This window comes from Felis catus, chromosome F2, assembly GCF_018350175.1.
Source record: "Felis catus isolate Fca126 chromosome F2, F.catus_Fca126_mat1.0, whole genome shotgun sequence".
Lineage (NCBI taxonomy): Eukaryota > Metazoa > Chordata > Mammalia > Carnivora > Felidae > Felis > Felis catus.
In genome coordinates this window covers 30,470,903-30,492,774 of record NC_058385.1, presented here as the reverse complement: position 1 = coordinate 30,492,774, position 21,872 = coordinate 30,470,903, and the positions used below count along the sequence as shown (strand labels likewise).

Here is a 21,872-nt window from a genome sequence, read left to right as displayed (position 1 = left end):
AGAAAGCTTTTAGTAATCAACTAATAAATCATGGAGTAGGCAGTATAAAATAATTATTTCCAAAAAAAACCTTTTTAAAGACTTTTTCAAAAAAGTAGTATTTACTGTTTCATTTCTGCTGAATTCCAAATCACCATTAAGTATTTTCTACTTAACTTGATTTGACAAAAAAAAGAAACTACTGATATAAATAGCAGTGTCCTTTAAAAAAAAAATACTTGAGAATCTATTATCGGTATTCAGAAAGTCAGAAAAGCAAGGAAAAACATTGTTACACTGAAGCATCACCTAAATTAATTTTGTTTATGGTCTCTCTGCTAATGTAGACCAGCTAAGAGAAGCTCCAAATTTAGTATACACAATATAGTCTTCACAGTCCCTAATTTAGTATCTCTAGGAAAAACAACAATCAGTTTTGCATGCATTGATTTTTTTGCCACCAGACTCTCATGTAGTTTACTGTTCATGACTTAATTATCCATAGTTCTATAACTTTAATAAAAGCTTACTCAATTAAGGAAGTTTAAATTTATTCGAAATCATCTTGCAACTCTTGCAAAAAAGAGTTTACCAGAAAAAAGCTAACAAGGCAAAGGTTGTCCTGTAAGAAGAATTTTTAGTTGTTAATTTAAATTTTTTAAAAGGCAAATTAAAGGTCATTTGTAAAATAGATGACAAGAAAAAATTTTGATGCTTGTGAGAATGAGCAAGTGTTATAAACTACTAGTTAAGGAGGGGCGCCTTGGTGGCTCAGTCAGTTAAGCATCCAACTTCAGCTCAGGTCACCGATCTCACAGCTCATGAGTTCAAGCCCTGCTGGGCCCTGCTCCATGTCGGGCTCCATGTCAGGCTTTGTGCTGACAGCTCAGAGGCTGGAGCCTCCTTCAGATTCTGTGTCTCCCTCTCTCTCTCTGCCCCTCCCCTGCTTGCTCTCTCTCTCTCTCTCAAAAATAAATAAAATTAAAAAATATAAATAAACACAAAAGAACTAATTAAGGAAACATTCTTATAAAAAGAATGAATTAAATCCATGCCTTATGCCAACAATTACACGCTCGAAGAGAGGCCCTATTATATGTTTGGCAGTATTATCATACATCCAGTCAGTCAACCTGAAAACTGAGTCACAGGTCACTCAAAAGAGCATTGACTAGACTCTGGACCAAGACGGTGACATAAGAGGGTCCCGAACTTCCCTCTTCCCATTACACACCAAATGTACAAGCTACACATGAAGCAGTTATCTCTAAGAGAAATCCAGAAACTAGCTGAGGGATGGGAGTCACAGGGGGCAAAAAAGAAAACATGCACATTGAAATGAGTTAGAAAGGCTGACACAATCTCTTGCCATAAACCCCACCCCCAGCACAGCCACATACAATTGGGATGGAAGCCCAACTCCCAGATTCTCCCTAAGGAGAGGAGTCTGGACTGCACATCTAGTGCCCCAACACCAGCTGCCCCATCTGAGGGAGTAACCCCCCCTCCACCTCTGAAAACCAAAGAGACATTCACAAGTCCCAGTGGACTGCAGCCAACAAGCACTCACTGAGGCTGTCTTCACAGGGCTCGACACAGAGAAAACAGGTAAAAATCCATAACTCTCAATGTCTCCCTGGAAGACTACACACTTTACAAGCTGCTGCCTGAAGGTCTGACTTCCAATTAGCAAGCACCATGGCTGACTGCAATACTGGGGGAGCTGATGGGCACATCCTGTCTTCTCCCTACAGCTCACTGTAACAGTAATACCTAGTCGCCAGCATCCCCCTGGAAGTAGCTTGTTCACACATCTAAAGTCCCAACTTTTAGAGATGCTTTAGGAGAGCATTACGTGTTCCACAGCAAATAAAGGAGCAGTTGCTAAAGTGCAAGCAAGCACTCCCAGTGGCTATTCCCCAAGGGCTCAGTGCAGAGGGAGCAGGCAAAACCCCTCTCCTGGTTTCTCCCTATAAGGGGCTTAACCACATTCTTGTAGATGGCCATCTTTCAACATCTTCACAAGGTCTGCCCTCTCTGTGCGTCTGCATCCTTATCTCCTCTTCTTATAAAGATACTGGTCATGTTGTGGGGCGCCTGGGTGGCTCAGTTGGTTAAGCGTCCAACTTCGGCTCAGGTCATGATCTCTCAGTTTGTGGGTTCGAGCCCTGCTCTGTGCTGACAGCTAGGAGCCTGGAGCCTGCTTCTGATTCTGTGTCTCCCTCTCTCTCTGTCCCTCCCCTGCTCATCCTCTCTGTCTCTGTCTCTCTCTCTCTCTCTGTCTCTCTTTGTCAAAAATAAATAAACATTAAAAAAATTAAAAAAAAAGATGCTGGTCATGTTGGATCAAGCCTATACCAATGACCTCTGTTTTTTGAAGTTTTCTTAAATTTAAATTCCAGTTAACATACAGTGTAATATTAGCTTCAGGTATACAATTTAGTGATGCAGCACTTACATACAACACCTGGTGCTCATCACAAGTTCCCTCCTTAATCCCCATCACCTAGTTCATCTCCTTCTCCCCTCTGGTAACCATCAGTCTGTTCTCTATAGTTAAGCATCTGTTGGGGTGCCTGGATAGCTCAGTCAGTTAAGCATCTGACTTCGGCCCAGGTCATGATCTCACAGTTTGTGAGTTTGAGCCCCACATCAGGCTCTCTGCTGTCAGGACAGAGCTCACTTCAGATCTTCTGTCTCTTTCTCTCTGTCCCTTCCCCATTCATGCTCTCTCTAGTTCAAAAACAAATAAACACTTTTTTAAAAAGCCCATTTCTTACTTTATCTCTATCATTTTCCCCCTTTGCTCATTTGTTTTGTTTCTTAAAAACTACACGTGCGTGAAATATGGTATTTGTCTCTTTCTGACTGACTCATTTTGTTTAGCATATTACTCTCTAGACCCATCCACCTCATTGCGAATGTCAAGATTTCATTTCTTCTTCATCTCTGAGTAATATTCCTGTGTGTGTGTGTGTGTGTGTGTGTGTGTGTACACAACATCTTCTTTATCCATTCATCAGTCAATGAACACTTGGTTGCTTCCATAATTTGTCTATTGTACCCAATGATCTCTTTTTAAAAAAATTTTTTAACGTTTATTTATTTTTGAGACAGAGAGAGACACAGCATGAACGGGGGAGGGGCAGAGAGAGAGGGAAACACAGAATCGGAAGCAGGTTCCAGGCTCTGAGCCATCAGCCCAGAGCCCGACGCGGGGCTCGAACTCGCGGACCGCGAGATCGTGACCTGAGCCGAAGTCGGACGCTTAACCGACTGAGCCACCCAGGCGCCACCCCAATGATCTCTTTTAATCTTAATTACCTCTTTAAACACCCCATCTCCAAATACTGTCACATTCTGAGACACCAGGGTTTAGGACTTCAACATATGAATTTGGGAAGGAACACATTTTAGTGAGTAATACCATCTGCAGCCCTCTTCCACATTCCTACTACCAGAGTTCTAGTTGAAAGCCTGTCTCGTGATGTATAACCTGGAATTTCAACCCCAGTCTAATCTGCCTCCCTTATATCTTCCATACTACCCTCATTCTTGCTTTAATTCCCTACCAGGATTTTAAAACAGGATAAAATAGAGCCCTCAGAATAAGATATTTATTGCTGCACATAGTGTAACTCTGAAGAAAGAGTCTACATATGTTTATGAGCAGGTCAAATCCTGGATAAAATAACAATAAAAATAACGGCTTAATAATGGGCCACTTACTATGTGTCAGACATTAAGTGTTTTACAAACATCATTTGATTTAATCATCATCACAACACGATGAATTAAATATTATTACCCTTATTTTACATATGGATAACCCAAGACTTAGAAGAATTAGGTAACTAGCAAATGTAAGCCACTATGAAGTGATGGAGCTCATTTACAAACTCCAAAATATAACTGATATTAGGATTCACTGCCTCCCATCTCCCACTTTTTTCAAGGCCACATTCCCTTCAAGTCTATGTTATTCTCATTCTTTTCCTCTCTCCCATTCAGGACTCAAGAGTTTAATCAATTCACCTTGCAGTGTTGAGTAATTCTGTACCGTTTCCAAGAGTCTTTGAATTTACAAGAAGACAGCTAAAAGAAACAATGATTAATCAATAACAGTGGTATTCAAAGTGTGGGCTAGGAACCCATGAGAGTCCCTTAGATCTTTTAAAGTGACCTATGAGGTCAAGATTTATTTTATAACATATCTAAGATATTCATTGATTTTTTTACTGTCATTATTTTACAAGTGTATAGTGGAGTTTTCCAGAAGCTACATGATAGTTACTATCTCAACAAATGAATGCAGAAGCAGATAAGAAAATCTAGCTGTCTTCTATGAAGCTAGGCATTAATAAGATTTGCAAAAATGAGGCAGGAGAGGAGGAATGCCATTCTTCTCAGAGTTTTTTTTTTTTTATTTTGGAAAATGGAATTCTTTTTCATGGAAATATTATTTATGTTAACATACGATGGTCTTATATTTTAAATTTGTTCTAAATTTTAATACAGCAATATCAATAAATTTAACTCACAAAAACAAGAACTTTCCAGGGTGCCCAGTCATTTTTAAAAGTATGACAATGTCCTGAGACAAAAAAAGTTTGAGAATCACTGAACTACACGCATCATTCAGTAATGATGAAGTCTCTGTTAGTGGCTCTAGGTCAGTAAAGAAAACATTTTGGAGGAGGTGACATTTCTAGCAGCTTAAGTCTTTTCCACAACAGGAACACCTGCTCAAGCTAAGTTTGTTTTCAAGTTCTCATCACTCTTTCAAGATCTTAAAAAAAAAAAAAGTGTAGTCTACTGAAATTATACCCAACCCTGATGTTCAGGGGCTAAAAACTCATTTGTTTTTAAATCTAACATTTTTAGGGTACCTACCTGAATCAAATTTTTAACACAATCGATATTTGGCAGCGCTAGGACATAAACCTAATTTTTCTTATTTCAACTCAAGTGCTCTTTCCCCTACATTGCCACGAAATAATGTTTTAAAGCAATCAATTTAAGCACACCCAGGAAGGAACATCACACCCATTGTGCCAGTGTATTCTCTATCTTTTCACAAACACACACACACACACACACACACACACACACACACACTTCCCTACTAATAGAAACGGACAGAAATTTTTATTTTCTGAAATAAAAAGAAAAATCACTGTTTTGACCTCTGCATTCTCGTAGCAAAATAGTCAATTAAAACAATGACAAAAAGTTTCTTGTTTCATTTCCACTGATAATAGCATTGTTGAACTACTGAGCCATTACCTTGCACTCACTGTTCTTGGTGTTTTTCATTCAGTGTCTCAATCTTTACAATAACCTGTGAGTTAAGTATTATAATCCCCATTTTACAAATGAGCAGATGCTTTGATAGAGTAAATAACTTGGCACAGATCACATGGCTATTCCACTGCAGAGCTGGGGTTCATACCCTAATTTCTCTACGTATAATGCCTATTCTCCTTCATAATTTTTCTTATTAATAATTCTCTATATGATACATGGATAGAATTACTTGCAGGCTGTTACATGATTTGATAGCCCAAAGTAAGGATGGTGGCTGGAGATTGTGCACAAAGACATGGAGAAAATCAAGTTTTCTTCCTATTATCTACTAGCAGACTTTTTCTTTTAAGACGGTTTTAGTTCCTACTGTGTTATGGTTCCTCAAAAGTTTAAACAATAGGTCGAAGCAAACGAAATTATTGGTAGCGGTATTTATTCACCCAGCTATTCTGAGTTCAGTGAAAAATAATAAATTGACTCTCCTTTTTTAATGTTAACTGAAGCACTAGAGAGACCTCATGCAATTTAGAGAGTATGGAAAGAAATATGGACAGTGGCAAGTACGGTTAATTGAACATTTTATAGAACATTGAGAGAGTTCAGGGAAAGTGCGTTTCCCATTTTTTATCTTCCCATGTTTAATGAAAATCCACCTATTATGACTGCATAGAAAAAGAAGAAATAAAAGAGAATTATCATTTTTATTTCTACTTAGTAGCTCATCCAAGCATTTGAGTTTGTTGGGGCTAGAGGCAAAACATGTGGAGAGTCAGCTGAAAGACAGGAGAGAAAGCAAAGACAGCTGCCTTCAATCTCCCTCACACAAACTAAAACCTTCCTTTGCCTGGCTTCCCAGTTTAGCCTTTAAAGTATATTTTGAAATAGGCAAAGATTTCCCTTCAGTTCCCAGGACTCCTGTTTAATGCTTTATTTCTCTTCTGTCTTTCCAGTTAGGTGCCCCACTCCATTCTCCCTAGAGTATGTACTCTATGCCCAAATGAACTAAAAATGTACCTGATCAGCTCCGGTGGAATACGGTGTCGGATGGCACTTACATTTCATTGACGATAAAAATCGATAGGTTAGAATGAAGCCCTAGGATAAAATTTCAGAGAAGGTGATTATTAATTAGCAGCTGGGTTTTTTGAAAAGCAAGTACAGTCACAGTTACTACCTTTATAACCTAATCATTACAACTTCAAATCAAATTTTCAGTAGCAAATTGTGTATAAATCTTATCAGTGATTTCATTTTATGCATATTCACTTTCTGATAATTAGGTAACTCTTCCATGAAACATTTTAGAGGACATTTTATTTAATTTTGTGTAGCTTATACATATTAGACCTTAAATGCATATTAGTAAGGAAAAAGAAAAATAGAAGAAGAATCCAAGGGAGGAAGAGAGAAACACTGAACTTTTAACAAGAAAAAACACTTTCAAGGGATTTCACCATTAAAAAATACTGAGATCCACCACCCTTCACCTCAGGAACCCCAGGTCCTAAAAAGAATAACAAAAGTAAAAACCTGACAGGCAGAACTCCTATTGGCCAGAATACTTTTCTGAATGTCAGACCACAATGCAGGGGCATACGGATAGAATCTTGGAAAAAGCATATTTTATTGATAGAACTCTGCTCACCAACACGCAGGAAATGTTGAACATAAAAGGAATCTCAGGAGCATCCTGTCCAATCCTCAAACTTACCACTCAAGGAAGAAAGGAAGGGAGGGGCGGGGGGCGGGGGGAGGCAGGAAGGGTACTGATGTTCACAATGATAAGGACTTGTTCAAGAACAGATAGCTAGGGTAACACTGAAACAACTCTATAGTCTCCATTTTATTCTCAGTCCAGAATTTTTTTCCCCATAGCTTCACTAGGATTTACTCTGCTTCAGTGATTTGGGCTTAAGCCCACTCATTTTCTAGATACACTCTCTGGAGAAGTTTGGCTGTCCTCACATCCATATGTTCTCTTACTACCTTCCCCACCCCCCCACCCCCGCCCTTTTCTTAAGTTTATTTACTTGAGAGAGAGAGAGAGAGGCAGAAGAGAGGGAGACAGAGAATCCCAAACAGGCTCTGCAATGTCAGCATGGAGCTGACCGCAGGGCTCGAACTCCGAACCATGAGATCATGAACAGAGCTGAAATAAAGAGTGGAACGCTTAACCAACTGAGCCACCCAAGGACCCCTACCTTTTTTTTTTCTTAACCAGACAAGGCATCCGCATCTCTACGATATTTGATTTCCAAGAAGAAATAAAAATGTCAACACCACATGTCCTGGCCATTCTGCTTCTTCTCAGCTCCATTCTCGGCCCTTTTATTGCTCTGTTCTGCATACCGAGATAACTAATCCCCTAAATCACCTAGACACCCTTGCCAACTGACTTCTACCTGGGTTGGGCTAATGGAAGGAAAAAGTAAAAGATTAGAGAATGAGAGGAACGCAGAAACAATGTTGTTTCCACAAAGTCCTCCTGCCCACAGCCCAGAGTGGCATCTATAACTGCCTCTCCCAACGGCTCCAGCTCACTCAGAACAGCTCATCTCTTCTTAGACACAGAATAGTCCTCACCACAGATCTGGCTCCTACCTAATACATGGGTTTAAGAGCTCTGGTAACACATCTGTATAGAATGATTTCACAAAGTTGGAATAACTCTGACTTTGCCTTAATATCTTATACAATTTGGCAGTAGCTCAATATACCTAGTGTTTGACAAATTACAAGCCAGACAACTGTACACATATATGTGCCAACTTTAAGATGATATGTGTAGATCAAGACTATTCAGTAAGCTTGATTACCAATTGATTTGTCTTACAAAATAATTCCATATTATTCCTTCAAATATCAAACATCCCTAGCATATTTAAAACATGATTTACCAAAACTTGTATTATGCTAGCAAACATTTCTTACCATGAGAAAAAATATCAACATTTGACATGTCATGTTTTAATTTATTAGGCTCTAGTTTTCTTGAGTTTGGAATGCCAAAATCTATAATGGAGGCTCTCCTACTGAAAGCATTATTCAGGTTAATATAGAATAAATAGCAAATATTTGGGTTATATTCTACTGTGGAGCATTTGCCTCATAAGTTTTCTTTCTCTCTTTTTTTAAGCTTATTTATTTATTTTGAGAGAGACAGAGAGAGAGAGAGACAGAGAGAGAGAGAGAGAGAGAGAGAGAGAGAATGAGTGGGGGAGGGGAAGAAAAAGAGGGAGAGAGAGAATCCTAAGCAGGCTCTATGCTGCCAGTACAGAGACCGATGTGGCTCGAACTCATGAACAGTGAAATCATGACTGAGCCAAAATCAAGAATTAGACGCTTAACCAATTGAGCCACCCAGGTGCCCCTGCCTCGCTGATGTTCTTTTAAAATACTTATGTCAAGGACATTTAAAGAAGGAGGTATTCTAACATAGTCAGAAGTGTGGAGAACAAAGATAGGACCTACAGATAGATTTAGGGCACCCCATTAGGTGTTTTCCTTTGCATCAATATAGCAGTCATAGGAAGCTATAGCTGAAAGTATTTGCCTTCTCATTATAATAAATGAAAAGTGTTTGACAAACTACACTCAACACTTCAGTCAAATCTGATAAATGTGCACTAATTTATTGACAGTGGTAGAGGAAAATAAAGGGAGAAAGAAGTATAAGGAATTTCGTCACCTCATTGTTACCTCTGTGTTGGCTCTGCTGAAAAAGCAGGGGGCATCCTGTTGAGGGAACTACATCCATAAACACCTGGCAACAAACAGCCCAAGGCAATTCTAGGAAGGACTCTAGAGAAGTAGCTTCCACAGGAATGACTTTCCGAAGTGAAGACGAAACAAAACCCCTACTTCCCAATAAATACTAAAGCAAAGTGACCTGTGGAAGTTTGGGAGTAAGGGACGAGGGATTGGCGGAGGAGGCCGGAAATTAAATGACATAAGGTGTTGTCATATCTGTGCAAAAACATCAGAATTCTATTTGTCCATACAAGACAATCCATGTTTTTCCATGAAAACACATTAACAGTAAAATATTTGCAAGGGTAATGAATGATTATAAATTTTGGTAAATTTCTCTTAGGAGAAAATCAAAGGTACCAATTAATATTTCAGGTACATTCAAAAGTGAAAGAGGGGCACCTTGGTGGCTCAGTCAGTTAAGCATCTGACTTCAGCTCTGGTCATGACCCCACGGCTTGTGGGTTCAAGCCCCGCGTAGGACTCTGTGCTGACAGCTTCAGATTCTTTGTCTCCCTCTCTTTCTGTCTTTCCTCCACGCCTGCTGTCTCTCTCTTAAAAATAAAATAAAGATTTTTTTTTAAATGAAAGGGTGGTTCAGTCAGTTAAGCGTCTGACTCCTGATTTAGGCTCAGGTCATGATCTCACGGTTCATGGCTTCAAGCCCCGCATCGAGTTTGCACTGACAGTGTGGATCCTGCTTGGGATTCTCACTCTCCCTTTCTCTCTGTCCCTCCCCTGTGCTCACTCTCCCTTTCTCTCTCTCTCAAAAACTAAACTAAAAAAAAATAAATAAATAAAAAATAAAAGAAGAGGAGACATAGCTTGGAGAAACATTATTGTAATGCCACTGGTTCACTAGGGGAGATGAGTTTACTGTCTGGTGATTAGGTATATTTGTGGATACATGTTGCAGTGTATGCTATTTTCCCTTTTTTTTCAATGCGGCTGTCACCTTATCAACTACAGAGTTTGTAAAGGTTTGAATTCACATACACACCTATATGCACACACACTCATTGGTTTGTATAATTCAGTTTAATTTTCTGATGAAACTGACCTAGATAAAAATGTGATTTACAAAATACAAGATATAATTTTATTTTTTATTGCCTTCACTTCCCTGTTGACACTTAAGTTCTAAAACTCTGATTTTGGATATTTCTGTGTTACTTTTTCATTTACATTTCAAACGTTAACAACTTTGTTAATTATTTGCAAATAGAAAGATGCAACACTAGAAATAGTAATCAGAGGGCAAGTCTGGAACTTGGAGATAATCATGATAATGAGAGAAATGAAATAATTCTCTAGTTTTATCCCTGTAGCTCCATCAAATGAACTCAACAGCAAAGGAGATGATAGTCCTCACCCTACCACAATTTGTAAATTTGAGTTGGTGAATTTAAATCCAGTAAGACATCTTTACATGCTTGTTTATCCATTGGTTTTTGTTACCAGGGAAAATCCAATGAGTCTAAACCCTGTATCTTTTACATGAAAGCTCTGCACCATAAGTGCAGTGGGCCATCTCACAACATCTACAATCCATCATGAAGGAAAATTTGCAACCAAATCACCAGAATGCTTTGCCAAGAGCTAAGCAGGGGAGGGGTTTGGAATAACATAAATGGAAATTACAATCAAGTGAGTAAATTAAAATTGCTTAAAGTTTCCTTCAAAGTCAACTTCAAAGTTATCTTGGAGAGTAAAACTCATATAGTAAGAGAAAGTGGGTAAAGATCTCAGATGAGAAACAGCCAATCTGATACCTTATCACATGTTCCAGGTCTGTTTATATGCTTACTACATAAAAGAAACAATGTGTTAGGCAAGAATACAGAATGATTATATATATATATATATATATATATATATATGTGTGTGTGTGTGTATATATATGTATATATATGTATATATATATGTATGTATACGTATATATACGTATATATGTATACATATATCAGAGCTCTGCACTGATTATATACATATACATATGTATATACATATACATATACATGTTATATATATATGTAGATCATGGTATACTATATCTAGTGATGATGTCTGTAGAAGTACGTAGAAATTTAAAGAGATTAACAGTGAAATAATGGTTTAACAGCTTTTCAACAATCTATCTGATGATTTTTACAAGAAGGAATACTTTTCAATAGAAAAAAAAAAGGTGAATATGGATGGAGCCAAATTTCTGAGAGTCACAACCACAGGAAAGCTAGCTTGCATCAAATTCATCAGGCTCCCAGCAGCTATGATGTCATATACTGAGAACTATGAACAATTTAACTCAAAAAATTTGCTTCTAGACCATCTCAGTATATTCAATAAGGTGGCAGAGATGGTAAATATGGGAATAGAGACTGATTTAAATAATTTATAAAGATTCATCCATATCAAAACATGCAAGTTGAACACAAAAAATTGTTTTACTATAAAGATTTTTCCTAGGGTTCAGGAAGGCATTGATTCGGCTTCTAATTTACTGCTGAAGTGTACTATATTTTCTGTGGAGGAAACAAAACTAAAATGACAAAGTTGATAATTTGTTAGTAACCTTATTAATGGAGTAATTCATATTATATGTTAACTAACTGGAATTAAAATAAAAACGTAAAAAAATAGAGTAATTCATAAACCTAGTGTATCAAGCAAATATTCTCCCAAGACTGAATTCTCCCAATTGCCGAACCAATGGGATGCAAAAGTATTAATATTTTTTACTGCAAAACAGATAATTGTTAGGGTGAAAATGAAGTTTGAGAATTGGACATAGAGAGTTACTTGAGTCAGTATTAAAAATTAAGTGAGCAAAATTAAGAATCTAATTTTCCTTTTTTTTAATGTTCATTTTTGAGAGAGAGCGCACACGCAAGTGGGGGAGGGGCAGAGAGAGAGGGAACAGAGATTTTAAAGTGAGATCTGTGCTGATTATCAGTGAGCCTGATGTGGGGCTCAAACCCAGGAACCAAACCGTGAGATCATGACCTGAGCCGAAGTCAGATGCTCAACGGACTGAGCCACCAAGGGGCCCCTAAGAATCTTATTCTCACTAAAAAATGTCCTTTGACAATTATTGTCCTGAATCAATAAAAGAGCCAGAGCTCAAATAACCTTTCAATTCACCGTATAAAAAGTGGGTCTGATGTCTCAATAAGATGATAAAGATAGAAAAATTTCCACGAAGAACAGCTTTAAAACTTTGCATCATACCATTCTGGGTAGCTGTCTTCAGTGACTGAAGTGGTGAATCTGTTATCTGTATCTGTATTTTTATGGGAGTCTGGAATAAGGTGAAAAAATTACCTCAGGGGTGAATTTTAGATGTGGCTTCATTTCTTTATAATTCAGCCTAACAATCACAATGTGATAGACTCGCCATAGAGTAGCATCCACAGTGAACTATCAAATGCAGGTAAAAGATCATTATTTTTCCTAATGGAGAACAATAAAATATTGCTTTATGTTGAAACACATTTAAATATATTTTGGAGTAGAACCAAACTAATGAGACTTACTGTGAAAGGAAGTGCTTCATGGGAATGCAAGCTGGTGCAGCCACTCTGGAAAACAGTATGGAGATTCCTCAAAAAACTAAAAACAGAACTACCCTACGACCCAGCAGTTGCACTACTAGACATTTATCTACGGGATACAGGTGTGCTGTTTTGAAGGGACCCATGCACCCCCATGTTTGTAGCAGTACTATCAACAATAGCCAAAGTATGGGAAGAGCCCAAATGTCCATCGATGGATGAATGGATAAAGAAGATGTGGTATATATATACAATGGAGTATTACTCGGCAAGCAAAAAGAATGAAATCTTGCCATTTGCAACTATGCGGATGGAACTGGAGGGTATTATGCTAAGTGAAATTAGTCAGAGAAAGACAAAAATCATATGATTTCACTCATATAAGGACTTTAAGAGACAAAACAGATGAACCTAAGGAAAGGGAAGCAAAAATAATATAAAAACAGGGAGGGGACAAAACAGAAGAGACTCATAAATATGGAGAACAAACTGAGGGTTATGGGAGGGGTTGTGGGAGGGGGGATGGACTAAATGGGTAAGGGGCATTAAAGAATCTACTCCTGAAATCATTGTTGCACTATATGCTAACTAATTTGGATGTAAATTTAAAAAATTAAAAATTAAATTAAAAATAAATAAAGTAAAAAAAAAGTGCTTCAAATGAATATGTGCTTATATTGCGTTACTTCAGGCAAAATCTCCAGATGTCGTTCTCTACCCTTACATATCTTTGACCATGAGGAGATATTTTTGTCAAAGCATGTGAAACATTAATGCAGATGATGCAAAGTTGGATTAAAGCCCTATCTATGTTATTGACCAGTTCTGTGACTTTGGAAATATTAAACTCAGAATCTCAATTTCTCCATCTTCAGTAAAAGATAACATCTAATTCACAGAAATATTTTAACGATTAAATGTAACTGCAATATAAAAGTCAGGAAGCTTGCTAGGGAACAAGCACTGAGGCAAATAATGCCTATAGAATATGGTGAGTGCTGCATATAAATGACTTCAAAACTCTCTAAAAGTACCCAAGAAAGATGGCTGAAGTTTTCCCTGGGGATAAAGAAGTTACACAGAGAATGCATAATAAAGCACGTGGCCAGAGAAGTTCAGTAAGAAAGAACACAAGTAACCAAACAAAGGGAGTCATATAATGATGAGAGGATTTTCAGTAGGTGATGGTGACAAAATGTTGGATGAGGATTACAGATGAAGGTTCAGCTAATATGTCTTGTATGCATTTTGACTTTACATTATATAAAATAGAGAGTCGGTGGGAAAATATTTAAATGGAGAAATAACTGACATATAACACTATACATTTAAGGTGCACAAGGTGTTAATTTCATACATTCATGTATTGTAATATGATTACCACCTTAGTGCTGGCTAAATTTAACAGCCTTATCATATCACATAATTATCATTTCTTTTTTGTGGTGAGAACAATTAAGATCTAGTCTCTTAGCAACCTAGCTTCTTTGAAGTTTATAATACAGCATTGTTGACTATAGTCATTATGCTGTACATTAGATCTTTAATACTTATTTATCTACTAGTCACAAGTTTGTACCCTTCAGCAACATCCATTGAGGACAGAATATTGCTTTTAGCAGTCTGGAGCATGGTGTAATAGGGAGACTTACAGATAAAGGAAACTGCCACAATAACCAATAGTCAAGAGAAGAAATGATGATAAAATGATAAAACAACAATTTAGATAATATTAGGGTCAAAAAACACTTTTCTAAAATTTAAGAACACATAAGAAAATGAGAAAAGTGTAAGGCAATACACCAAATATAAGCAAAGATACACTCAGAAGAAAATTTATTACAAATACATAATCTAGCTTTTTAAAAATAAGGTAATCATTGACCTAGGGAAATTATAAAAATAATTAAGTTAAAAAAATAAGAGTAAAGGGGCACTTGGGTGGCTCAGTCAGTTAAACTTCCTCAGATAGGTCATGATCTCATGGTTTGTAGGTTCAAGCCTCACATCGGGCTCTGTGCTGACAGCTCAGAGCCTGGAGCCTGCTTTGGATTCTATGTCTCCCTTTCTCTCTGCTCCTCCCACGCTCACACTCTGTCTCTCTCTCTCTCTCTCTCTCTCTCTCTCTCAAAAATAAATAAAAAATATTTTTTAAAATAAGAGTAAAAGTAAATTTGAAGCAAAATGAAAATAAAATGAATCCAAGAGCTTATATTTTCTTTAAAAAATAATATTGTTAATAAATCTCTAGAAAATCTAGTCAAAAATAAAAGGTAAATAAAATTAAACATGGAAAAGTTTGTCTGATAAGTAAAAGGATTGTTCTTTCAAATTACCAGTATATTAAATGCAAAATTGTATGTTAATATATTTGAAAAGAAATTCATGAAGTAGATAATTTTCTGGGAAAAAAAGTATAAAAGCAACCCAAGTGTCCACCAAAAGTCCATCAATACATGAATGCATAAAGATGTGGCATATTACACACACATACATACACACACATACACACAAATATTACTCAACCATAAAAAAGAATGAGATCTTGCCATTTGAAAAAACATGGATGGACCTACAGAGTATAATGGTAAGTGAAATAAGTCAGACAAAGACAAACACATGATTTCACTCAGATGTGGAATTTAAGAAACAAAACAGATGAGCAAAGAAAAAAAGACACAAACAAAAATAAAAAGACACAAACAAAAATGCAGACCTTTAAATACAGAGAACAAACTGGTGGCTGCCAGAGAGAAGGTGGATGGGGAAGTGGACGAAATAGAGGATTAAGAGTACACTTACTGTGATGAGAACTGAGTAATATACGGAATTGTCGAATCATTATATTGTACACCTGAAACTAATATAGCACTGTATGCTACGTATACCTCACATTTAAAAAAGAGAACTAATACAGTTGACATACAGAATGCAAAAAAAAATTTTTTCAGGGCACCTGGGCGGCTTAGTCAGTTAAGCAGCCTACTCTTGATTTCAGCTCAGGTCATGATCTTGCAGTTAGCGGGAATGAGCCCTGCATGGGCTTCTCTCTCTCCTCTCTTGCCCTCCCCTGCTGGTGCTCGCTCGCTCTCTCTCTCTCTCTCTCTCTCTCTCTCAAAATAAATAAAAGTTTAAAAATGCAATAAAGAAAAAAGATTTCATTTATAATGAACTACCAAAGCATATAAAAAAGCTACCAAAAACTGCATAAAATATCTAAGAATAATGCTAACAATAAATATGCGGCCCCATCGAAAGCTCCCAAACGTTACTGAGAATAAATCTGAATAAAATCATTCTAGAGGCATCTAATGGGACTAAAAATAACAGGGAATGAGCTAATTTTGCCAAATCTTATCCAAGGAGAAATATTAGATTATTTGAAACTCACAGATTATTGAAAATGGAAAATAACTGAAAATAATAACAGTATTACATAGTGCTTACTTTGTGTGTCGGCACTTTTACATATATAACCCACATAATCTTCATCTCTGTCACAGAGGTGCGTATAATACTTTTCTGCATTTTATGCAGCAGGAAATGAAAACTCATAAAAGGGAATTGTTCAAGATCACATAGCTAGTAGATTTTGGAACCAAGAATTAAATCCCTGACTCTAAAACCCACACTCTGACCTGCTATGATGAGGACCTCAATCCCCAAAATTAGAGACAGGTCGACTAAGGATGAACATATATGTCTTTGAAATATGGAAAATGCTTATAATGTTAAATGAAAAAGAAGCAAGTACAACATTATAAACAATATAATCACAATTTTATTATTTTTGCCCATTTGTATGCTTGTATGAGAAAGGACACATTAGAAAATATTCGACAAGGATGCCTGGGTAGCTCTGTAGGTTAAGTGATCGGCTCTTGATTTTGTGTCAGATCATGATCTCAGGGTCGTGAGATGGGCCCCTCAGAGAGCCAGGCACTGGGTATGGAGACTACTTGAGATTCTCTCTTTCTCTCCCTCTGCCCCTCCCCCACATTCACTCACACTCTCTCTCTCAAAAAAAAAAAAAAATGGACAGAACTACATCAAACATGTTAACTGTGGTTTGAGGTAAGATTCTACCTAATTTTGAGCTTTTTAAAATACATTCCAAGTTTTTAGTAAGCAACAGGTAGTATTTGTATTAGAAAATAAACAATAAGGCTGAATGTTAAAAATAGGGATAAATGGTGACCATAGATATAAAAAGGTAAAAATGTGTTTTAAAAATATATTTTATGGGGTGCCTGGGTGACTCAGTCAGTTAAGACTCTGACTCTTAATTTCAGCTCAGATCATGATCTCATGGCTTGTGAGTTCAAACCTTGCATTGGGCTCTATGATGACATCGTGGAGCCTGCTTGGGATTCTCTCTCCCTCTTTCTCTGCCCTTCCCTGGCTCCAGCTCATGCTCTCTCTCTCTCTCTCTAAAATAAATAAACCTTAAGTTAAAAAAAATAAAATAATATTTCACTTAACTGAGTCATTCAGACATAGAAAGTTTCCCTCTTTAACATTGGCAAAGCATATGAAATCAACTAACAGCCAATCATAACCAAAGCTAAAAATACCCCCCCAACCCAATTCTCATCGGACTCTCCCCTCCTGCTCCCAGACATATGATACTATAAGCTAAGAGGAATTAAATTTATGAAATATATATTTAGAGGAAAACTCCAAAAAGTTACATATTTACACATTTCAAATAGTATAAAAAGTCTGTTTTAGCCTTTTATTATTCAATTAGTATACACAAATCAGCAAATTATGCACCAATCTGTCCAATTATAGATTGCATAATCCTAGGGCTCACTGCAGGCTTTTTCTAAGCATATTTCTCCAGTGTGGGAAATGAAAGAAAATAAAGCAACTCAAAAACCTTTATATTGTTTTATAACTAAATGGAAACAACAAATAAGCTAGAATATTTTATCTTTTTATTCAAATACTAAAATCTTATTTTTATTATTAAAAGTGCAACATTACTGAAATTTTAATCTAATGAACACTCCACGATAATGATTAAGCGCCCCTTCAGTACCCTTCTTTGCATCAAAAGCAAAGCCCCCTCATAAACATGGATGTTTAACTGTATAATTATCTGGTTGGGTATCCCTTCCAAGGTCCACTTCTCCTAACTCACAGGTCTCGAGTGAAACCTGGAAACCACAAATTGTTCTGCGGTAATAGAATCTTGCCATAATGAAAGTGTCAGTGCCGGCCTGTATCTGCAACCACAGCCACTTTCAGCTTTCAGTTTTTATTTAAAAGGCTTAATTGGAAGTTTTTATTACTCCCAATTAGGCTTTTTAATTAAAAGGAAAAGTTGAAAGAGGCTGCAGGCAAATACGGCGGAAACCCATATCAGCATAAAATCAAAGGAAATAAAAACAAAACGACGCTACTGTAAAACTGCACTAACGGGCGAAGCTTTCAATAATGTTTACCTCTGGTCATATTTAATGTTATGATGATTAGCACATTGACAGTGATGAAGTGGACATGACTGATTGGAAAACCAGAGTGTGTCTAGTGTAACAATAAAATTCATCAAAATGATACTTAAAACACCACATTAGCATTCAAGGCAAAAATCTAACCAAAATGCACAGTTGACAATTCAAGTAGTTAGCAACTCTAATTCACCAACATGGCACTAACTCTACACACTAATGCAGACTCTTAAAATGTCTTTAACAAGCGGAATACTACGTAGAAACAATGTGGATAAGTGTTTATTGTTGTAAGATGATTAGCTTTTGAATGTCTTATTTTTTCTTCTGTATAAAACCTTAGCTTGTCATGATTGTCGAGTTTTGCCCCAGTGATGGTTTTTTAATTCAAAATGAAATTACAAGTTGCATTCACTTCTATTTTTGCCATCTTTTAAATTCCACGTAATGTCTTTAGAGCAAAATAAGCTTCTTATATGAAGGTGAGTTCATCCTCAGAGGTAACAAGAGTATGTAGAGATATTAGATCCATATAAGACATGATTTTATAACCAATAAACTTGGCTATTTATCCTGAATTTTATAAATGGTACCAAGAGTGGGAAGAAGATATTTAAAATGACTCTTATGTAAGCTGCGATACTAAAGAAGTTATTTCTTCATATGCCAGCTTTCCAACTCACAGATTAGGTTAATATTTGCTCCCAAATCACACCTACCAAATTCTCCCCAAATTTGGGGGAATAAAATACAAATGTCTATGCAGATGGGGTAAATTTTAGTATGACATCAAGGCTGACAGAAATCTTTGTGATTTATGTCCAGTCATTTAGGGAGCTCCAATTTGGGCAGTTGAAATCTTGACTGAAAGGTAACGCCTTGTAAGGCAGCCCCCTCTGCCTTTTTCTAGAGACAATAATCACGTATAATCTCTTTTAGGAGAAGACATGCACTAAACTCATGCAAGACTGAAAAGAAGCAGTGGGTATCATTACTGTGTATGTCATGGATTATAGACCTCTTTGCCTCCCTGCCTCGACTTTTGTCCCCCACAATTCATTCTCCACATATCAAATTTTTGTAAGGCATAAATCAAGTCAGGTAATTCCCTCGCTTTACAAACTCTTTTATAGCTACTTATAGTGGCTAGAATAAAATACAAACTCATAAGCATGGCCTATAAAAGCCCTGACTGATCTGGCTCATGATTTTAACCTTATCTTGAGTCTACTCTCTAGGTTGTTTATTTCAGAGATTTCTATTCATCCCTATGAACTTCCCTGTTAGAAGTGCTTTTGTTGCATCCTATTAGTTCAGGTATTATTGTTTTCCCATTTTTGTTTGTTTCAGTATTTTTCATATCAACTTTGACTCACTGGTTGTTGAGGAGTGTATTATTTAATCTCCACATATTTGTGAATTTTACACTGTTTTTCCAGGTATTGAATTCTGATTTCATATCTCTGTGGCCAGAAAAAGTACTTGGTATAAATTCAATCTTTTTAAATGATAATACTTGTTTTGTTACCTAACATATGACCTTACCCTGCTTTAAAAGAATGTGTATTCAGGGGCGCCTGGGTGGCTCCGTTGGTTAAGCATCTGACTTCAGCTCAGGTCATGATTTCACGGTTCATGAGTTTGAGCCCTGCATCTGGCTCTGTGCTGACAGCTTGGAGCCTGGAGCCTGCTTCAGATTTTGTGTCTCCCTCTCTCTCTGCCCCTCCCCCACTCACACTCTGTCTCTTTCTCTCTCAAAAATAAATAAAACGTTAAAAAAATTTTTAAAAAAGAATGTGTATTCAGATGCTATAGGAAGGAATGTTCTGTATATGTCTGTTTGGTCCATTTGATCAAAAGTATAGTTCAAGTCCAACATTTCCATACTGATTTTCTTTCTGAATGATCTACCCATTATTGAGGGTGGCATATTAAAATCCCTTAGTGTTACTGTAGTGTTGTCTATTTCCCCTTTCAGATCTGTTATTATTTGCTTAATACATTTAGATGTTTCAATGTTGGGTGTATATATTTACAATTGTTATAGACTCTTGATAATTTGGCCCATTTATCATCATAAAATGACCTTTTTCACTCTTACTACTACTGTCTTTGTCTTAAAGTCTATTTTGTCTGATGTTATGTCTGATGTCTATAGTTACCCCTGCTCTCTTTTGGTTGCCACCTGCATGGAATATCTTTTTCCTTCCCTTCACTTTGAGCCTATGTGTGTCCTTAATTCTGAAGTTAGTCTGTTATTGGCAGCATGTAGTTGGGTCTTATATTTTATCCATCCAGCTGCCCTGTGACTTTTGATTGGATGATTCAATCCACTTATACTTAGAGCAATTATTGATAGATGAGGACTTACCAAAGCCACTATATTGGGTTTTGGCAGTTTTGTAGTTTCCTTGTTCTTTTCTTCTTCTCTTGCTGTCTTCCTTTGTGAACTGACAATTTTCCATAGTGGTATGCTTTGATCCTCTTTATCTTTTGTGTATCTACTGTAGTTTTGCTTTGTAGTTACCATGATGCTTACATAAAAAATCTTATTAGATGTTAACAGTCTATTTTATGCTTTTAACAACTTTGATCACGCACAAAAATTCTACTCTGCTATCCCTCTTTTTATGTTTTTAATATCACACTTTACCTATTTTATATTGGTGTGCTTTAACAAATTATTGTAGTTATAGTTATTTTTAATGTGTATTTATTTATTTTGAGAGAGAGAGAGCACGAGCTAGGTAGGGGCAGAGAAAGAGGGAGAGAGAGTGAAGGAAGAGGGAGAGAATCCCCAGCAGGCTCCGTACTAACAATGCAGAGCCTGATGCAGGGCTCCATCCCACGAACTGTAAGACCATGACCTGAGTCAAAATCAAGAGTTGGACACTCAACTGCCTGAGCCACCCAGGTGCCCTGTTATTTTTTTTTTATTTTTTTTATGTTTATTCATTTTTTTTAACGTTTATTTATTTTTGAGACAGAGAGAGACAGAGCATGAACGGGGGAGGGTCAGAGAGAGGGAGACACAGAATCTGAAACAGACTCCAGTCTCTGAGCTGTCAGCACAGAGCCCGACACGGGGCTCGAACTCACAGACCGCGAGATCATGACCTGAGCCGAAGTCGGCCGCTTAACCGCCTGAGCCACCCAAGCGCCCCTGTTTATTCATTTTTGAAAGTCAGAGGGAGACAGAGCACAAACAGGGGTGGGGTGGAGAGAGAAGGGGACACAGAATCTGAAGCAGGCTCCAGGCTCTGAGCTGTCAGCACAGAGCCCGACGCGGGGCTTGAACTCACAAACCGTGAGATCATGACCTGAGCCAAAGTCGGACGCTCACCTGACTGAGCCACCCAGGTGCCCCTCTGATAGTTATTTTTAATACTTTTATCTTTTAACCTTTTTACTAGAGTTATGTGGTTAACACATCACCATATTACAGTAGTAGAGTATTCTGAATTTAAATATATACTTACCTTTCTCAGTATGTTGTATATTTTGCCTTCATGTTACTAATTAGCATTCTTTCATGTTAACTTGAAGAACTCCTTTCAGCATTTCTTACAAGACAGGTCTAATGGTGATGAACTCCCTTAGCTTTTTTTGTCAGGGAGGATCTACAGGGAGGATCTAACTACAAAGCAAAACTACAGTAGATACACAAAAGATAAGGAGGATCAAATGTCTCCTTCATTTCTGAAGTACCACTTTGACAGATAAAGTATTCCTTTTTGGCAGTTTTTCTCCTTCAGCATTTTGAATGTATCTTCCCACTCTCTCGTGGCCTAGCTTAAGGTTTCTGCTGAGAAACTCACTGATAGCCTTA

General features: G+C 37.1%; 1 long non-coding RNA gene across 7 annotated transcripts in view; it reads right to left on the bottom strand.

Moving 5' to 3' along the window:
- LOC102901503 overlaps nt 1-21,872 on the bottom strand; it is a 327,171-nt gene that overhangs the window by 169,174 nt on the left and 136,125 nt on the right. For all 7 annotated transcript variants that reach the window (XR_006592518.1, XR_006592521.1, XR_006592520.1 and 4 more), the window contains exon 3: nt 6,301-6,381. This is a non-coding gene — a long non-coding RNA (uncharacterized LOC102901503). The remainder of the gene's footprint in view (nt 1-6,300; nt 6,382-21,872) is intronic.